Consider the following 15,257-nt stretch of genomic DNA (forward strand, 5'->3'; position numbering starts at 1 on the left):
ACTAAACAAAGTGACAGTCCTCCCCATCATCATAACATCAACAGGAATAATAAGCAAAAACATGGAAACCTACCTCAGTAAGATACACCTTGACAACAAACCCATGATCCGGCTAATGCAGAAGTCTGTCATCCTTGAAACCTGTAGAATAGTCCGGAAGTTCCTGAACATTCAAGAATAAATCATACATGCATACCTGAATATGACTTTGCACGTGAAACAAATCCCTTCTGGAGTGATTGGTTTTATACCCCACGACATGAAGATAACCACTTGAGCAACCCGACTACGCTCAGTGAGAAGCCCCAAACGTAATAATAATAATAACAATGATAAAATAATTAATCAATTAACCCATATGGAACTACGGTCCTTTTAAAAGGACGGGTAACATTCGCTTAAAGATTTCTGTATTTATCGGTTCCGGGTACTCTCACATTGGTGTTACCACTCTACTTGACATTACAGATGTCTATATTGACATATGTCATGTCAATTTAAACTTTACAGTATTTTGGAAAAACCAGCATTTTTTGAAAGTGAGTTAGATTTGTTTAGTGAGAAAATGGGAGACTACCAAGACTGGAGGTAAGTTTTTCCTATAATATTCTTTTCTTATTTCAATAATTCTCAAAACACACTTTTATAAAGTTCAAAGAAAGACTGCCAAGTTGAAAGACAACACAAAATATTCATACATTTTTTTTATTTTTGCCCCCTTTTAGCGTTCGTTTAAAAGGACGGTAGTTTTATTTAGTACTAGTGTAGTGTACTTTAGTACTTTAGTACTAGTGTAGTACTAGTGTAGTGTTTTACAATCAATTATGTTTTAACTTTTAGTCGATTGAAAAAACCTCTTACGCTAAACGAGTTACTTGAGGAAGTAGAAAATTTAGAAGACGAAACCGTTATACCAGATGAAATCATCCTTTTTCCTCTGGAAAATGCCAACGAATGTAACACCGACGAAGATTCGGGCGAAGAAGATAATGTTGTACGCAACAATTTACCTGGGTCGCAGTTGCCAGGTAATGTGGAAGTTGTTTTGAATCATCAGGATGAAGAAATAAATGATGAAATTGAAAATTGGGACAGTGAAGATGAGATACCCTTGTCTTTAGTTGCACAGAAAAAATAAAACAATTCAAAAATTTTCACTTTACAATTGGCGTTGATCTGCAAGATCATTTTCCCAAATGGAATCAAGTCTATATAACAAAAAATAACCTATCACCAGCTGAAACTTTAAAGTTGTTTTTTGATGAAAACCTCATGAAAGATCTTGTTGGATTCAGTTATCAATATGCTCTTCAAAAAAATCGGCCGGGTGACATTACAACTGACGACATGTTTTGTTTTTTTGCTGTTCTAATGTTGAGTGGCTATTGCTCTGTTTCCCGGAAAAAGATGTACTGGCAAAATTCAGATGACACGAATAATAAACTTGTTTCTTCCTCAATTTCAAGAGATCGGTTTCAACATGTCATGAGCAATTTGTCATTGTGTCGACAACAATAATTTGAACAAAAGCGATCGGTTTGCTAAAGTACGGCCACTGTTTTTGTCACTAAATCAAAAGTTTTTGGATCATGCTCCTACTGAAGAAAACCATTCGGTTGATGAAGCCATGGTGCCCTATTTTGGACGCCATGGTTGCAAGCAATTCATAAGAGGAAAGCCAATAAGATGGGGGTAGAAATTTTGGGTTGGAGCCACTCGTCTCGGATATATTGTATACTTTGAACCATATCCGGGCTCCTCCACCAATTTGCCAGAAAAATACAAGGACCTGGGTCTCGGTGCTACTGTCGTTTTGCAGTACACAGATATTTTGACTTCAACCGGATTTGACAATTTTCATCTATATTTTGACAAATTTTTTACATCGTCGCTGCGAAAAATAAGGGCTACCGGTACCATCAGAAAAAATAGAATTACAAACTGTCCTCTAACTAAAGTAAGAGAATTCAAGAAAAAAAACAGAGGGGCGTTTGAATATGCATTGGTGGAAAATGATCTGACTGTATGTCGTTGGAATGACAATAGTGTCCTAACTATTGTTTCAAATGCTTGCTCTGTACTGCCTCCAAACAAAGCAAAAAGATATTCTCAAGCTCAAAAAACACATACATATTCAGGTAGACCAGCCTAAGCTAATAAAGGGATATAACGAAAATATGGGCGAAGTTGATCGAAGCGATCAAAATATCGGACAATACCGCATTTCAATTCGGAGGAAGAAATGGTATTTTCCACTAGTAACCCATTGTATTAATATGGCGGTACAAAATGCATGGTATTTGCATCGGTTCAATGGAGGCAAACTGGACCAACTTGCTTTTAGAAGAGCCATTGTTTTAGAGTTACTAGAAACTCACAAAGTTTTAAGCAAAAAAGGACCTGCAAGGAAGGCTAGTTCTTATAAAGAACATTCACGTTTTGACAAAATTAATCATCTTGTAATCTATCAAGAAAGCCAGACGAAGTGCGCTGTGTGTCACAAGAAAACAAACTTCCGTTGCGAAAAGTGCGATATCGGATTACACCCTAAAAACTGCTTTCGCCAATACCACACCAATTAATAATTAACAATCATTTTTTGTTCGTAAACTTTTTTAGTTGATATAATATACAGCTAATAACTCTTGCTAATAATGGAGGTTCCCACGGTAACGACTGGCTAGCAGGCAAAACCACAAAAACTACTTTTATCGTGTTCTCAACATCAGAGGATACGAAAATAGGTTGGGTAAAAAAATATTGCCAACGATTACAATACCCATACCAACATAATCTTAAAGTCGAGAATTTGTTGTGGAATAATTTAAAACTGCACATAATTAAAACTTCTGTATTTTTGTAGATTTGGGATATGAGAGTGCGGTGTTTCACCATCGCAAATATTTTTACAAAAGGTAAGTTTATTACTTGTCTGCCGAATGGAAAAAACAAATGTGCATCGAAACTGGGAAACCCACGACAGACAATGTTGTTACCATCTTCACAGTTTTGTTTAACTGAACTGATATTATAATGGGTATTATGGTTCGTCAGTGGAAAGATGTAGAAGAGCATCAGTACACGTATTAGAACAGTGCATGGTCTCCATAAACATGCACTTCATGTGTGAGTTTAGATTAAGAGATCATGATACTTTGTCAACGTCTTACGCATTCAATCCCAAGAAGGTCGTAATAAACTATTGATACAAATTTATAGAATAATTATATAGATTGTAAATAAAATATCACAAACTGGTGATATACTTGGTAATTTAATTTAACTTACTGTTAAAGATTAGAAAAAACGTTGCAATGAGAGGTCACTGCCATTGAGAAAGAATGCATATCAAAAGAAGTATTATTGGTCCAAAAGCTACATTTAATGTTCAAACAATGATTTTCAACAGAAAATTTAAAGATTTTAAAAATATTGTAGCCACATAAGCTCGTTCGGTGCACTCGTATTTAATAAACAATAATTAGTTAAGACATAAGGTCTTTTCGATTCATATCGTTTTAGCTCTTATTTTCTACCACCGTCGTTTGTCTTAACCTTTATCATGCGAGCTTAGGGTCATAGCAATAATCGTGAAGAAGAAATTCAATGAGGTGACTTGTCCAGGTGCTAAATGATTACACCGGTTCCAATTAAGAAAAGTCCACCTCTTGAAACTTGTCGTAGATACATAAAAAAAGATAGAGTTATGTAATGGTTCAAGAACAAGTCCAAATGTAACAAATGTTGCATGTTACGGTAATACTTTTTTGAGCAATCCTTTTTTCATGGTACTATTCAAAATCTCTCTCTTAAATTGTAAGTTCAGATTTAAACTTTCTTTTTGTACCAGGATGTTGTTTCAAAAGAAAGACCCTAGAAGGTTTTTTAGCAAAGATTCAAAAATAATACCACTACTACGTTGTGATGGTGATAAAAACTGTATATTTTCTGCACAGAATGGAACATGGTGAAAAAAATCTCTACGAGGACACGGTCTTTGGTGTGGCTAGCGAATACAAAGACGACTCATTTTAATAGAAAAAATCTTTAAACTGACATAAGCTAATTACTAACTCCACTATTTTATAAAGTGGCAAGAATTATAATTAATTAATTTACATTTTTCCTTGATACAATGCACAATTTCAGTTTCAGGTGCCAAAAACTCAACAAAAAAACATGATTATTTTCAAAGACACCTTTTTCAATAATTCTTACTTAACTTTTACAACAAGTGGCAAAATTAGTGCACTTGTTCCTGATTCAAAATTCGTTTCGTTTCAATTCACATAAGATCGATTACTTACTCATACGTAATTGTCTGTGTTATAGAAAGAATACGGTGGCATGTCAATATAACTATGAAATCATTTCATAGTAATTTTTAGAAAAACTCTTATGTCGCACATGTTTTTAAATTTATAGAAGTACTGAAAGATTTGCAAAAAATAATTAGCACTAGTTTGTCTGTATCAAGTAACAGATTTAACTTTGGGAAACGTATTAGTTACCAAAATATTAAGAAGTTTCGTGGTGTAAAATGTTTGGATAAACACACAAAAACAAAGTTGTGTACAAAATGTAAACGTATACAAAAAGGGCTTTAAATATTGTTACGTTTGCGATAGCATGAAACTACAAAGACAACTTTGCCATACAGGGTGTTTACAGTCTAGGAGTCGAAACTTTACCGGGTACTAATAAAGTAAAGAGATAAGGTAACGGCGAAAAAACTCAGGGAATTGTAATTTTTAAAAATGTTATTCAACTTCGAAATATTGGTACAGGGTTTGAAGGTCACTGGCAAAATTTCTCTGTTAAAATAAAATTTAATTCTTGCAACAAATAAGAATATTGTAACCACGACAGTGAAAAACGTCACTTCATAGTTTTGACACTATCATCATTTTATTTGGCTTTACTTCAGATTTTATCAAACTTTAAATCCGCTGGTCCTCTATCTGATCACTTAAATCGAAATCGTTTCCAGTAACTTTAGTTTCTGTTTTGTGGAAATTTTTCATCAAATTTACGTCTCTGGACTATAATTATTAAAATAATGAATTCGTTGTCATGATTAGGACTTACGGCGACGCACAAGGTAATAGTAATTGTTGTAGTCGAAGCAGCAGTTCACAAACAAATGATGTAAATTTAACGATTTTCTGTTAAAATGTGAATTTTTATTTTATATGGCGTTTTGGGGTTCTTTCATCACTCATACGATCCCCTATAAGTCTCAACTCCACGACCGTAAACACCCTGTATTCACCCAAAGAAGTTAACTCCGAAAATTCTAGACGATAATGTGTTTTTGCTAGTGTTTTATGATTTCGAAGCAACACAGGAAACAACTATTGGCGATAATTTGTTTTTACATGTTTCAAATTTATGAGGTCCACCAAGTTTGTCATGTTTGTATATTAAACGAGAAGATTTTAGAAAATTGTGAATTTTGTGGCGTTAACAGCCATAACCCATAATATGAAACATTTTGATGTTTGTTTTATGCTACATTCAATTGAACATCAACATGAGAGTACCACTAGATAAAATAAAATATCCTGAACTCAATCAATTAGGGAACGAAGCATCTATGAAAAAGTATTCAAGCTGAAAACATTACAATCAATACAGCCATTACTTTTAGAAAAAATCGAAATGTTGGAACGATCATATCGGTGTTGCGAAACTTTAAATATTCAAATGTTTCGTCATGGGAAGAAGAGACTTTTCAATAGACTGAAACTGTATGACAATCAACAAATCACAATGTCAAACATTTGAACCGGTTAAAATCTACTTGTTCACACACGAACAACCGTACGTAGCTTTCTCACGAGCTAATTCAGTGTTAAAGTATAGAATATTCAACAGGAAAAGGCATTTGAAGAATTAATATCGATCAGTTGTTAGCTTATACCACAAACAAGGTATTCGTACAATTTCTACTTTAATCACCTTATCTACTTTCATTATCAAGTCTAACTAATAATAACACTACGTTCTTCCGGATTCTATATATTTCAAAAGTTACACAATATCATCATTTTCTTGTAAGACATTGTAACGACCCCCAAGTACTTCCAATACTTTAAATAGAAATTAGATTATAATACTGGATACACAATGTATTAAAATTAAGGAAATGGTATGAGTAATCAAAAGGTGTGTCTGCAAAATAACATTTGGAAAAACGTAGGCAGATTGACGCACGTTAGAGTAATTAAATGGATGACAAATGAAACTTTCAAAATTTCTTGTATTTTACATAAACGATAAGCCTCACCTGGAAATGTAACAAGGGAATTCAGTTAAAGCAAATCTATTAAATTGTGCAAGAAACACTCTTATTTCTAGGAATACAAGAGCTTTTGTTTCATTATTTTTAAGTGCAAGCTGTGAAAATGGAATAGGGCTAGGCAGATTATCACATGCGAAAACCATGTTTGGAACAACACCCATAATCGTAAAGTAACAAAAAGATGTAAGTTTGTTACTGAGTTGACACTCCGTATCGGATTTAAATGGGTGTTGTGACAGGCAAAATTAGAGTGTGAAAGCAAATAATTAGCCAGAGTAAGTAGAAGGCGGAGACCAACAGTCAAAAATGTCCCCAAATCCTCAAACCAACCAAAATGTAATACACACTCCTAAAATAAAATGTCTAGTATTTATTGAAAGAATAGGTTTAGAGGAGTTAAAATTTGTCAGAAAAATTAGTATACAGCGTGCTCAAAAACTGGCGCACCAACTCAATGGTGTGTGGTAGAGAAGTGGTTACATATAAAGGTAAAAATAGTAAAAAAATTCTTTGTATTAAAATTATTGATAAATAACTAATTTTAGGTAAATGATATGTGGCAACGTTGTCTAACAGTCATGGTCGCAATAGAATTTGAGCAACAACAAAAATAAATTATTTTTGAAACGGTTTCCTAGGATATAATTCCCAGTGTTGGCACATCTACACATTGTGATTTTTTGGATGAATTTTAATTTTTTTAAATTAAAAAAACTGCTAAAATCTGATAATATTTTAAAATAATTATTCATCGTTTTGTTACGGATCGATTACCTGGTACGAAACATAAAAATATAAAAAAATAATGAAACCTAAAGAAGTTAACAAAAAGTTTGTAGCTCCAGATTTTTTAAAATATAACTTTAGGAATTTTTTCAACATTTTTCCCGTAATCTGCACTTGCTTCTCAAAAACGTACCAGTGAGTTTGTGCGCCAGTTTTTGAGCACTCTGTATAATATCAGAGAAAGATATCCAAAAAACTTGAAAGGCGTGAAATCCTCGGAAGATACACGTAAAATATTAATGTTCAAGTGTCCTAAGGATTTTGGAATAAAAGTTAACAAAATTGTACCCATCAAAAACAATGCAATTCTCGTTGAATCACATTGCTCCTCAATTTAGAATTTAACGGAAAATTCAGTTATGAAATCTCTAAATTTGTGCACAGAAAGGATTAATAAAATCTGGCCCAAAATTCAAATTTTTGATGTCCCAAAAGAACTAGAAACTGAAGAACTTGTAAATAAAATTTTAAAACAAGAGGGTTTCCGAAAAAACTTGTAAAATCTGCTTATATTAGGAAACAAAGAGGGGAAAACAAATCACTGGATAGTTGAAGTACATCCGGCTGCACGGAATTATTTTATCAAAACAGGCAGTAGATTATATATCAGTTGGAAGTCCTTACATATTTAGAGAATATCTCAAGATCACGCGCTGTTTCAAATGCCAAAAATTCGGCCATGTTTCGAAATTTTGCAATTCAGAAGAGCAATGTGGTTACTGTGCCGGTAATGACCACGAATCAATGGCATGTAAATTTAAAAATGAAGAGACAAAACATAAATGTAGCAACTGTGAAAGAGTCGGCCAACAAAATTTAAATTACTCGGCAGGATCAACCGTCTGTCCAATTTACAATCATCGGCTGCAAGAGGCCATTAAGAATATTGACTTTGATGGAAAATACAATCAGTATTATTCAGTTAAATTGCAATGGCGCGAAATTGGCAACGGCAGAATTGGTAAAATTTGCACTTGATAAAAAACTTCATTTCATAGGGTTGAATACGGACAAAATTACAAATTGTCAGGAATCTCGACCGCAATTAGCTGCTTTGCAACCCAAAAACTTTTTCCTTTGATCATATTTCAAGTGTGACTTTTTTATTTTAGTTTTTATTTTCATAGTTTTTACTATTTGATTACTTTGATTCCCACCTATTACAAACATTGCAACTTCAAACTACTATGTAGTATTATACAATGTGTTTTTAAATGATTCTCATCTAGTCGTGTTGAATATCTCATGTAAAATCAGAAAATGCCGTTTCATAGAACTAATGATAGGCATTAGACATCGAATTTTACCATTCTCCATTTATTAAGTCTTAAATAATCTTGTAGCAATAATTAGTACGGGTAGTTCATAAGCGCTCCACCAATACCCTTTTGGTAGCGCCACTTGCACCAGCGGCCGCAGCCCCACTACCCCAACTAGCCCTTTGCGCAGGCACCGCCTTCCGCAAACCCAATAAAAGGACGACCTCCACCCTGGACCCAACAGATTCAGTCGAGCATCCTTCGGGGTCCAACTGAAAACAACTTGCGCCTATCTAGGATTTTCTTTGGCCTTGTTCGCTTAATGTTATACAAATAAACGTTTTAACAAAAACCAAACGCGTTTGGAGTATATTTCCCGCTCCCACCAATACTGTTACAATCTTCAATAATAGAAGTGTTTTCTTCTACAGTATAACAATTTAGGTGCATTTTAACGAAATTTTTGAAAGAAATTAATTGTATTTTAAAACTGACAGATTTTTTATTGACAGATAATTCAATTGAGTAGAGCGCCATAATTTTTTTACATGTAAACTAATAAATACATAAAATCCCTGTAGTATGAAGATCCATGAATAATAGAGGTCATCAAAACCTTCGACATTATTTTTCCTCCTGTAAACGAAAACTTACCACAATAACAAGTTTTATAATTGTGAAACCCCAGTGTATAAATTGAGCCTTGACTTAAGCTATTTTTAACAATATTTGCTTATAAAATTTTTGGTGAAAGGCTTGTTTGTTTGGTCATTTTATTATGGTACCCCAAGAGAAACAAATTGTTGGTTCGGGAGTTATATTAGAGCCTTAGTCATCCTAATACACAAAATAAATAATAAACTAGTACATTCCATATTCATTATGCTTATCATAATTCAAACTCATTTCGAATATAAAAACCCTTATAGCATAGTAATTTTAAGCAACTGTATCCAGAATCTCTGCCCGTCAAAATAAAATTAAGTTTTTAAAAATTCGTTTCACTATCCGAATTATTTAACTGGCGCAGTCAGTAGGATAGTACAATCGCGTTTTATATCGTGCATCGTGCAGAGATTTGGAATCTCAATTCCTTAAGTACTATCTCAAGAAGAACCTGAAGCACCCAGAAGAGTAACTGCATCGTGCCAGATCTCCAAGGTGTCTTTCAGTCCAAACAATCATCTACAGGACAATAGAACATCGATACCAGGTTAGTGAGTCTGAGTATCCTGTCAATTTTCATCCTAAAAATCTTAAATTCCCGGCATAGGAAATAATCATATCTTAGTTATTAATTAATTTAATAAAATACAAATATATGATAGTATATTAGTTTATTCTTCGACACTGTCAAAATTTTGGACTTTTCTCCTGTGTAACACAGTTTTGACAACTGTTTGGCATTTCTCAATACGAAACGTCAGATTATTTTTAACAGATTTTAAGCAATTTTAAGCCTTGTTGAGTCTAATTCGAAGAATAAAATGTTGTATTCAACTTGTTTTCGTGTAAATCGGTTCAATTATTTCACCTCGTGGATGGTAAACCTCTCGTTATCTATCACTCGAGGTTTAAAAAACCACTCGTGAAATAAATCGTCCGATTTACAGTCAAACTCGTCGAATAACTATTATTAATTCTTAATAATTTTATTTTATGAACGATAATAGTTTAGTAACTGATTTGATAGAGAATTTAAAAAATTCTTTAAACATCAGCAATATGAATGGACAAAATAAACAAAATCAAAATAATGGTCCTAATTTAACTTTATTAAAACTGTATATTGATACCATTCCAAACTATAACGGAGACCCTACCTAATACACTTGAAATTTTTATAAACGCTTGCTACTACTTATTTACCGAATATGAACACTTTCAAGAACTTATTTCGTATTTGACAAGAATAATAATTAGTAAACTTACTGATCGCGCATTAATTTTAATTGGTTCGAAATCTGAACTAAACACATGGAATTTAACAAAACAGTCTTTAAGATCAAGCTTTGGGGATCAAAGAAATTTAGATTGTTTAAAACAAGATCTATTAACATTGATTCCTTTTAAAAATAAAGATCCTTTAGAATTTGGAAAAAAGATTCAATTAATCAGGAGTAGATTATTTTCCAAATTAAATACAATTAATAATGCCGAAATGACTCAAATTACAAAAAATTTATATTATAAATAATATGATCAACTCGCACTAAAAACCTTTATTCGTGGACTACCTCGCCACATCCAAAGCATTATTAGATTAAGAAATCCAGTTTCTTTAAAATCGACTATGCAATATGTAACAGAAGAATACAATTTTCGATACACACAAAAATTTACTTCCAATAATAAATCCAATTATACTAAACCACATAACAAACTTTTGAGGAAAACCTCAAAATTAAACAGCAGTGCAATGACACGAAGGTGGGATTTGCAATCATCAACAGACCGAGCCTTATCACAATTCCACAACACTGTGAAATTGAAAATAAAGATTTCCTGTTTCGCAATGAAGAAAATATAATAAGAGGAGAAGCCTTTTTATGGCCGAAGATCTCAATGAAAAATGATGACATAAAAACAAACGTAAAACAACAAATGCTTCATCACGTGGACTTGGATGAATACCCTAAATTGAAACAACAGTTGATCCTCAATCACAATTGGTTATCTGAAGACACATACAGTTTTCCACTAATTCATGTTTACGGAATCTTAACACGTAGACTGCCACAGTAAAATCATTTAATACAGTGGTCTACGCCAAGCAATGTAAACTACTTTGCGCAAATAAATTTATTTAAAATAGTCAATTTTACTAGTTTTTATGCCCAAAATAAGGTATTTTTGTAATAAAACACTTGAGCGAATTGTCTCGTAGTTGGCTTCTTGGACAAATTTGATACATCCATACGCCAACTACGAATTATCTCGTATCATCCCTCCCATCTGTAACAAATGTGTTATTTGTTAAAGACGAAATAGTAATTTCGGTTCCTTTAGTTTCAGTTTGACCGTTATTTGTCACATGAATCAAATTCGAAAGTGTCGACCAGATTGCGTTCTCGGAAGGCCGACACTTTATCAGTCTTTTTCAGCATTTAAGTTCATGTACGGGAAATCATAAATTTGTCAAAATTAGTGCCGTCTTCTTTAGAAAACTTTAACGTTCGACCACCCCCGACGACCGCCTCTATGACCGAAACGGTCGTCATCTGGTTATTGGGGACATGTGGTCATTTCGTAGAATCGCGGTTCCAAAGTTTTTCTTTGATAATCAAGTCCATGGAGCCGAATTACTAGACGCGAATTAAGGGAATTGGCCTCCACATGCTAGAAATACAATGGATGCGGTCCTCACGTAATTGTACAACTTGTTTAGCTGTAAGATCGGCCAGACCAGACAGGTATTCAGGACCTTTCTATTCACAGGAGAGTCGCGAGGTCCTGGCTACCTTAATTAGGCGATGGAACGTACTCAAAATCAAGTGGTGGTCCCGTGTAATCACTTTATTCATATTATTCGTAGAAATTGTATACCGTCACAAGTGTTGAGATGATCCATCAAAGTCACAAGGACTACAAAATACCTAGCCTCTCTCTGGGTCCTCGTGTTAGTTCGGGTAAGAGAGAAAAATTTGGCAACAACGTTCCGACCGGGAATTGCCGCCAAGGGATGCTTCTAAGTTATTGGTCTAGGAAGTAGCCCCTCTCCGAAGGCTTTCCTAGTTTCAAAATTCCGAAGGTTAGTTAGTTCTTGTTTGATTCCGAAATCGAATAGTCCTTGTGACATTACGTTTGTGTGATCAGTAGGAGAATTCTTATTTTTTTTTCTTTTTGTATCCATTATTAACTTTCTCTCATTCGCTCGTCAGTGTTGTGAAATAAACGGCTGGTTTCGCTGAAACTTATGATTTCTTGAGTGCACTGTGAAGTGATCCCCGAGAGATTATTTCAGGCGGATCGGCGACCAAGGTAAGCGATCCTCCCTTTGTTTCAACCTCAAGGATCGTCTGAACCCAATAAGGTGCCAACTCCACCAAAACAAAAACAAATCCACGCTACCAATTCGTTCAAAATTTCAAAGCCATCTTTACTCAAAAATACCCCCACGCACCAGTCTCGTTAGACTCGCACACATCGCTATTTTGCACACAAGCAGTGTTTTAGCCCGTTCCGACGTCTGAACCAGCTACTTGTTGATTTATCGTTTATATGTACTGTATGCACCAATATGGCGCGAAAAAGAGGTCTTACCAGAGATGAATTAGAACATTTTGCAAATTTGAGTGAATCGGAGTGGGAAGAATTTTTGGAAGATAATTCAGAGGACGACCAAAACTATGAGCTCTCATCAGATGCAAGTGATTGCAGTAGTTCGGAAAACGAGTACGACAAAAATGAAGAGAATGCCGAACTCAGTGTTGACGACATGGACGTTCAGCAGCAATGTCCAGCTCATACTCAACACATTTCCTGGTGTGAAACTGAGCAAGATCCACCTCAATTCAATTTTCGAGAAAATAGTGGTTTGCAATTCGACTCCCGAAATTTGACAATAGAAAGTCTCGTAGACTTGTTCTTCACTCAAGAATTTTTGGATCTGCTTGTAGCGCAAACTAATCTCAATGCTAATCAAGAAAGGTGGGTCCAATCAGAAGGTCTTCCCGATTTACCCACTGGAAAGAAGTTGACGCTGCAGAAATGAAAATTTTTCTTGGTGTATTACTACACATGGGGCCATGCACACTACCAAGTATTGAACATTACTGGAGTACCGATCTTCTTTATAAGACCACCTTCTGGAGTTCAATTATAAGCCGCAACCGATTTCAACTGATTTTACGTTTCCTCCACTTTACAGTTAATTCTTTAGATGGCGATAATAGACTCTACAAAATAAGACCAGTGTTGAACCATTTCAACAAAACCATGCGGGAAAATTATATTCCGGAGCGAAGTCTAAGTCTAGACGAATCCATGGCACAGATTAGAGGTTACCACCAGATCTGAAACTCTTTTCCCGCGCGCTGTGAGGCTTGTTGACCTTGGACGTGCATATTATTGAATGAAGTATTGAATGATATTAGTCACATTTGCTGTAACGATAAAAATATTTTTATGGCTGAAACAATAAAGGTTTTTTGGAAATATGAATCAATGTCGTTATTTAACTCATTTCTAATGGTTTTTGATATAAAAAAACATTTTTTTATTAAAAACATAAAATCAACAATGCGCTAAGTTCACACCAACCCCACTTAAAAATATTGGAGGGAAATTGAAGCGCGAAATGGCAAGAACCGCCAACTTTTCCCTCAATTTCTATCCAGACTTACGAGGTGTCGCATGTGATTTTCTTGTGTGATTCTTCGAAAGGCGTTAGAGATAATAATTACCTTTTATTTAACCGTAGATTATATTAACCACCGCTGTAATTATTAACAACGTATTTACATAGATTATTTAGTTAATATTTATACCCATTAACCAATTTAATATAGTAGATTCTAGCTCTGTGCCTACATTAAATTTGTTTCAGGAAATTTCAGTGAGACTCGACCACGATTACATCCTAAATGAAGACCAGATCTTTGTTGGGAGGTACATCGAGGTAGGGTCTCCAGTCAGTCCAACCATGGGTTGTGAGATGAGCACCCAAACCGAATCGGAGATTCAGAAAAAGCACGTTGGAACTCAGACTGAACTGTATGAGCTTTCCAAATGGACAATGCAAACCCAAACAGGTAAGGAACTTTCAGCGGCAACACCAAGGAAAAGGAAGCTGAAGGCAGAAATCAGATCCAAAGGAGAAGAGGTGAAGAAGTTGAGGAGGAAACTGGACATCGCGAACAAGTCGTTGGAAGAAAACGAAAAAAACAAGAAGCAGGAAATCTCGGGAGAAGAATTCAAGCAAGCGTGCGACAGATTCCTGCCACCACAATTCAGCAAAGCAGCCCAAGTCCTCAGCAATTTGAAGAACAGGAAAGCACAAGGAAGGCGATTCACAGGGGAATTCAAACAACACGCTCTGGGATTGTACTTTGCAAGCCCCAAAGCGTATCGAATCATGGTTAAAAAGTATCACTTTCCTTCAGTCAGAACTCTGAAGAGAATGACTGAAAATTTGCAATATAGTCCAGGTTTTAATGATTTTCTTTTCAGGAGCTTGCAGCTGAGACTGAAATCCAAAAATGATAATGCCAAATTGTGCATTATCACAATGGACTAAGTCTCGCTCAAGACACACTTGTTCTACGACCAGAAGCGAGACGAGATCATCGGATTCCACGACAATGGAAAAGGCAAAGAATTCAAACCAGCACAAAACGCGTTGGTTTTGATGGCACGAGGAATTGAAGAAAATTGGAAGCAGCCACTCGCATTTTTCTTCGTCAATTCGACTTGCAATGCCCAGGATTTGCAGTCGATCCTTCACGAGTGCATTACGAGAATGTTGAATATAGGCTTCACTGTTAAAGCCGTCGTGTCTGACATGGGATCCAATTTTATTCAACTTTCTCGTGATTTGGGTATCACGACTAAACATACTGATTTTCAGGTGCAAGGAAAAACCATCCGCTACTTCTTCGACACCCCACACCTTTTGAAGTGCATGAGGAATCTTCTCTTGCAGAACACCGTCCACTTTGATGGAAAAGAAGCATCATGGAAGTTCGTCGAGCAGTTGTTCAACCTGGAGAAGAACAAGGACCTCAGGATGGCACCAAAGTTGAGTGAAGCTCACATTCACCCAACAAATTTCCAGAAGATGAAGGTGAAGTACGCGGCACAAGTTCTTAGTTCTACAGTTTCGTCTGATTCGTACAAAACTAAAAAAAATATTTATACTATTGTTAACATTGTAGCCCTTTCAACGTACATGGCTATGAGAACAGCGG

The 15,257-nt window shown here is 35.1% G+C and overlaps 1 protein-coding gene across 7 annotated transcripts in view; it reads right to left on the reverse strand.

Annotated features, from left to right (window-relative positions):
* Positions 1-15,257, reverse strand: part of LOC107399035 (uncharacterized) — a 119,766-nt gene that overhangs the window by 31,327 nt on the left and 73,182 nt on the right. The gene's annotated exons all lie outside the window — the stretch shown is intronic.

Source organism: Tribolium castaneum, chromosome 2 (genome assembly GCF_031307605.1).
Source record: "Tribolium castaneum strain GA2 chromosome 2, icTriCast1.1, whole genome shotgun sequence".
Classification (NCBI taxonomy): domain Eukaryota; kingdom Metazoa; phylum Arthropoda; class Insecta; order Coleoptera; family Tenebrionidae; genus Tribolium; species Tribolium castaneum.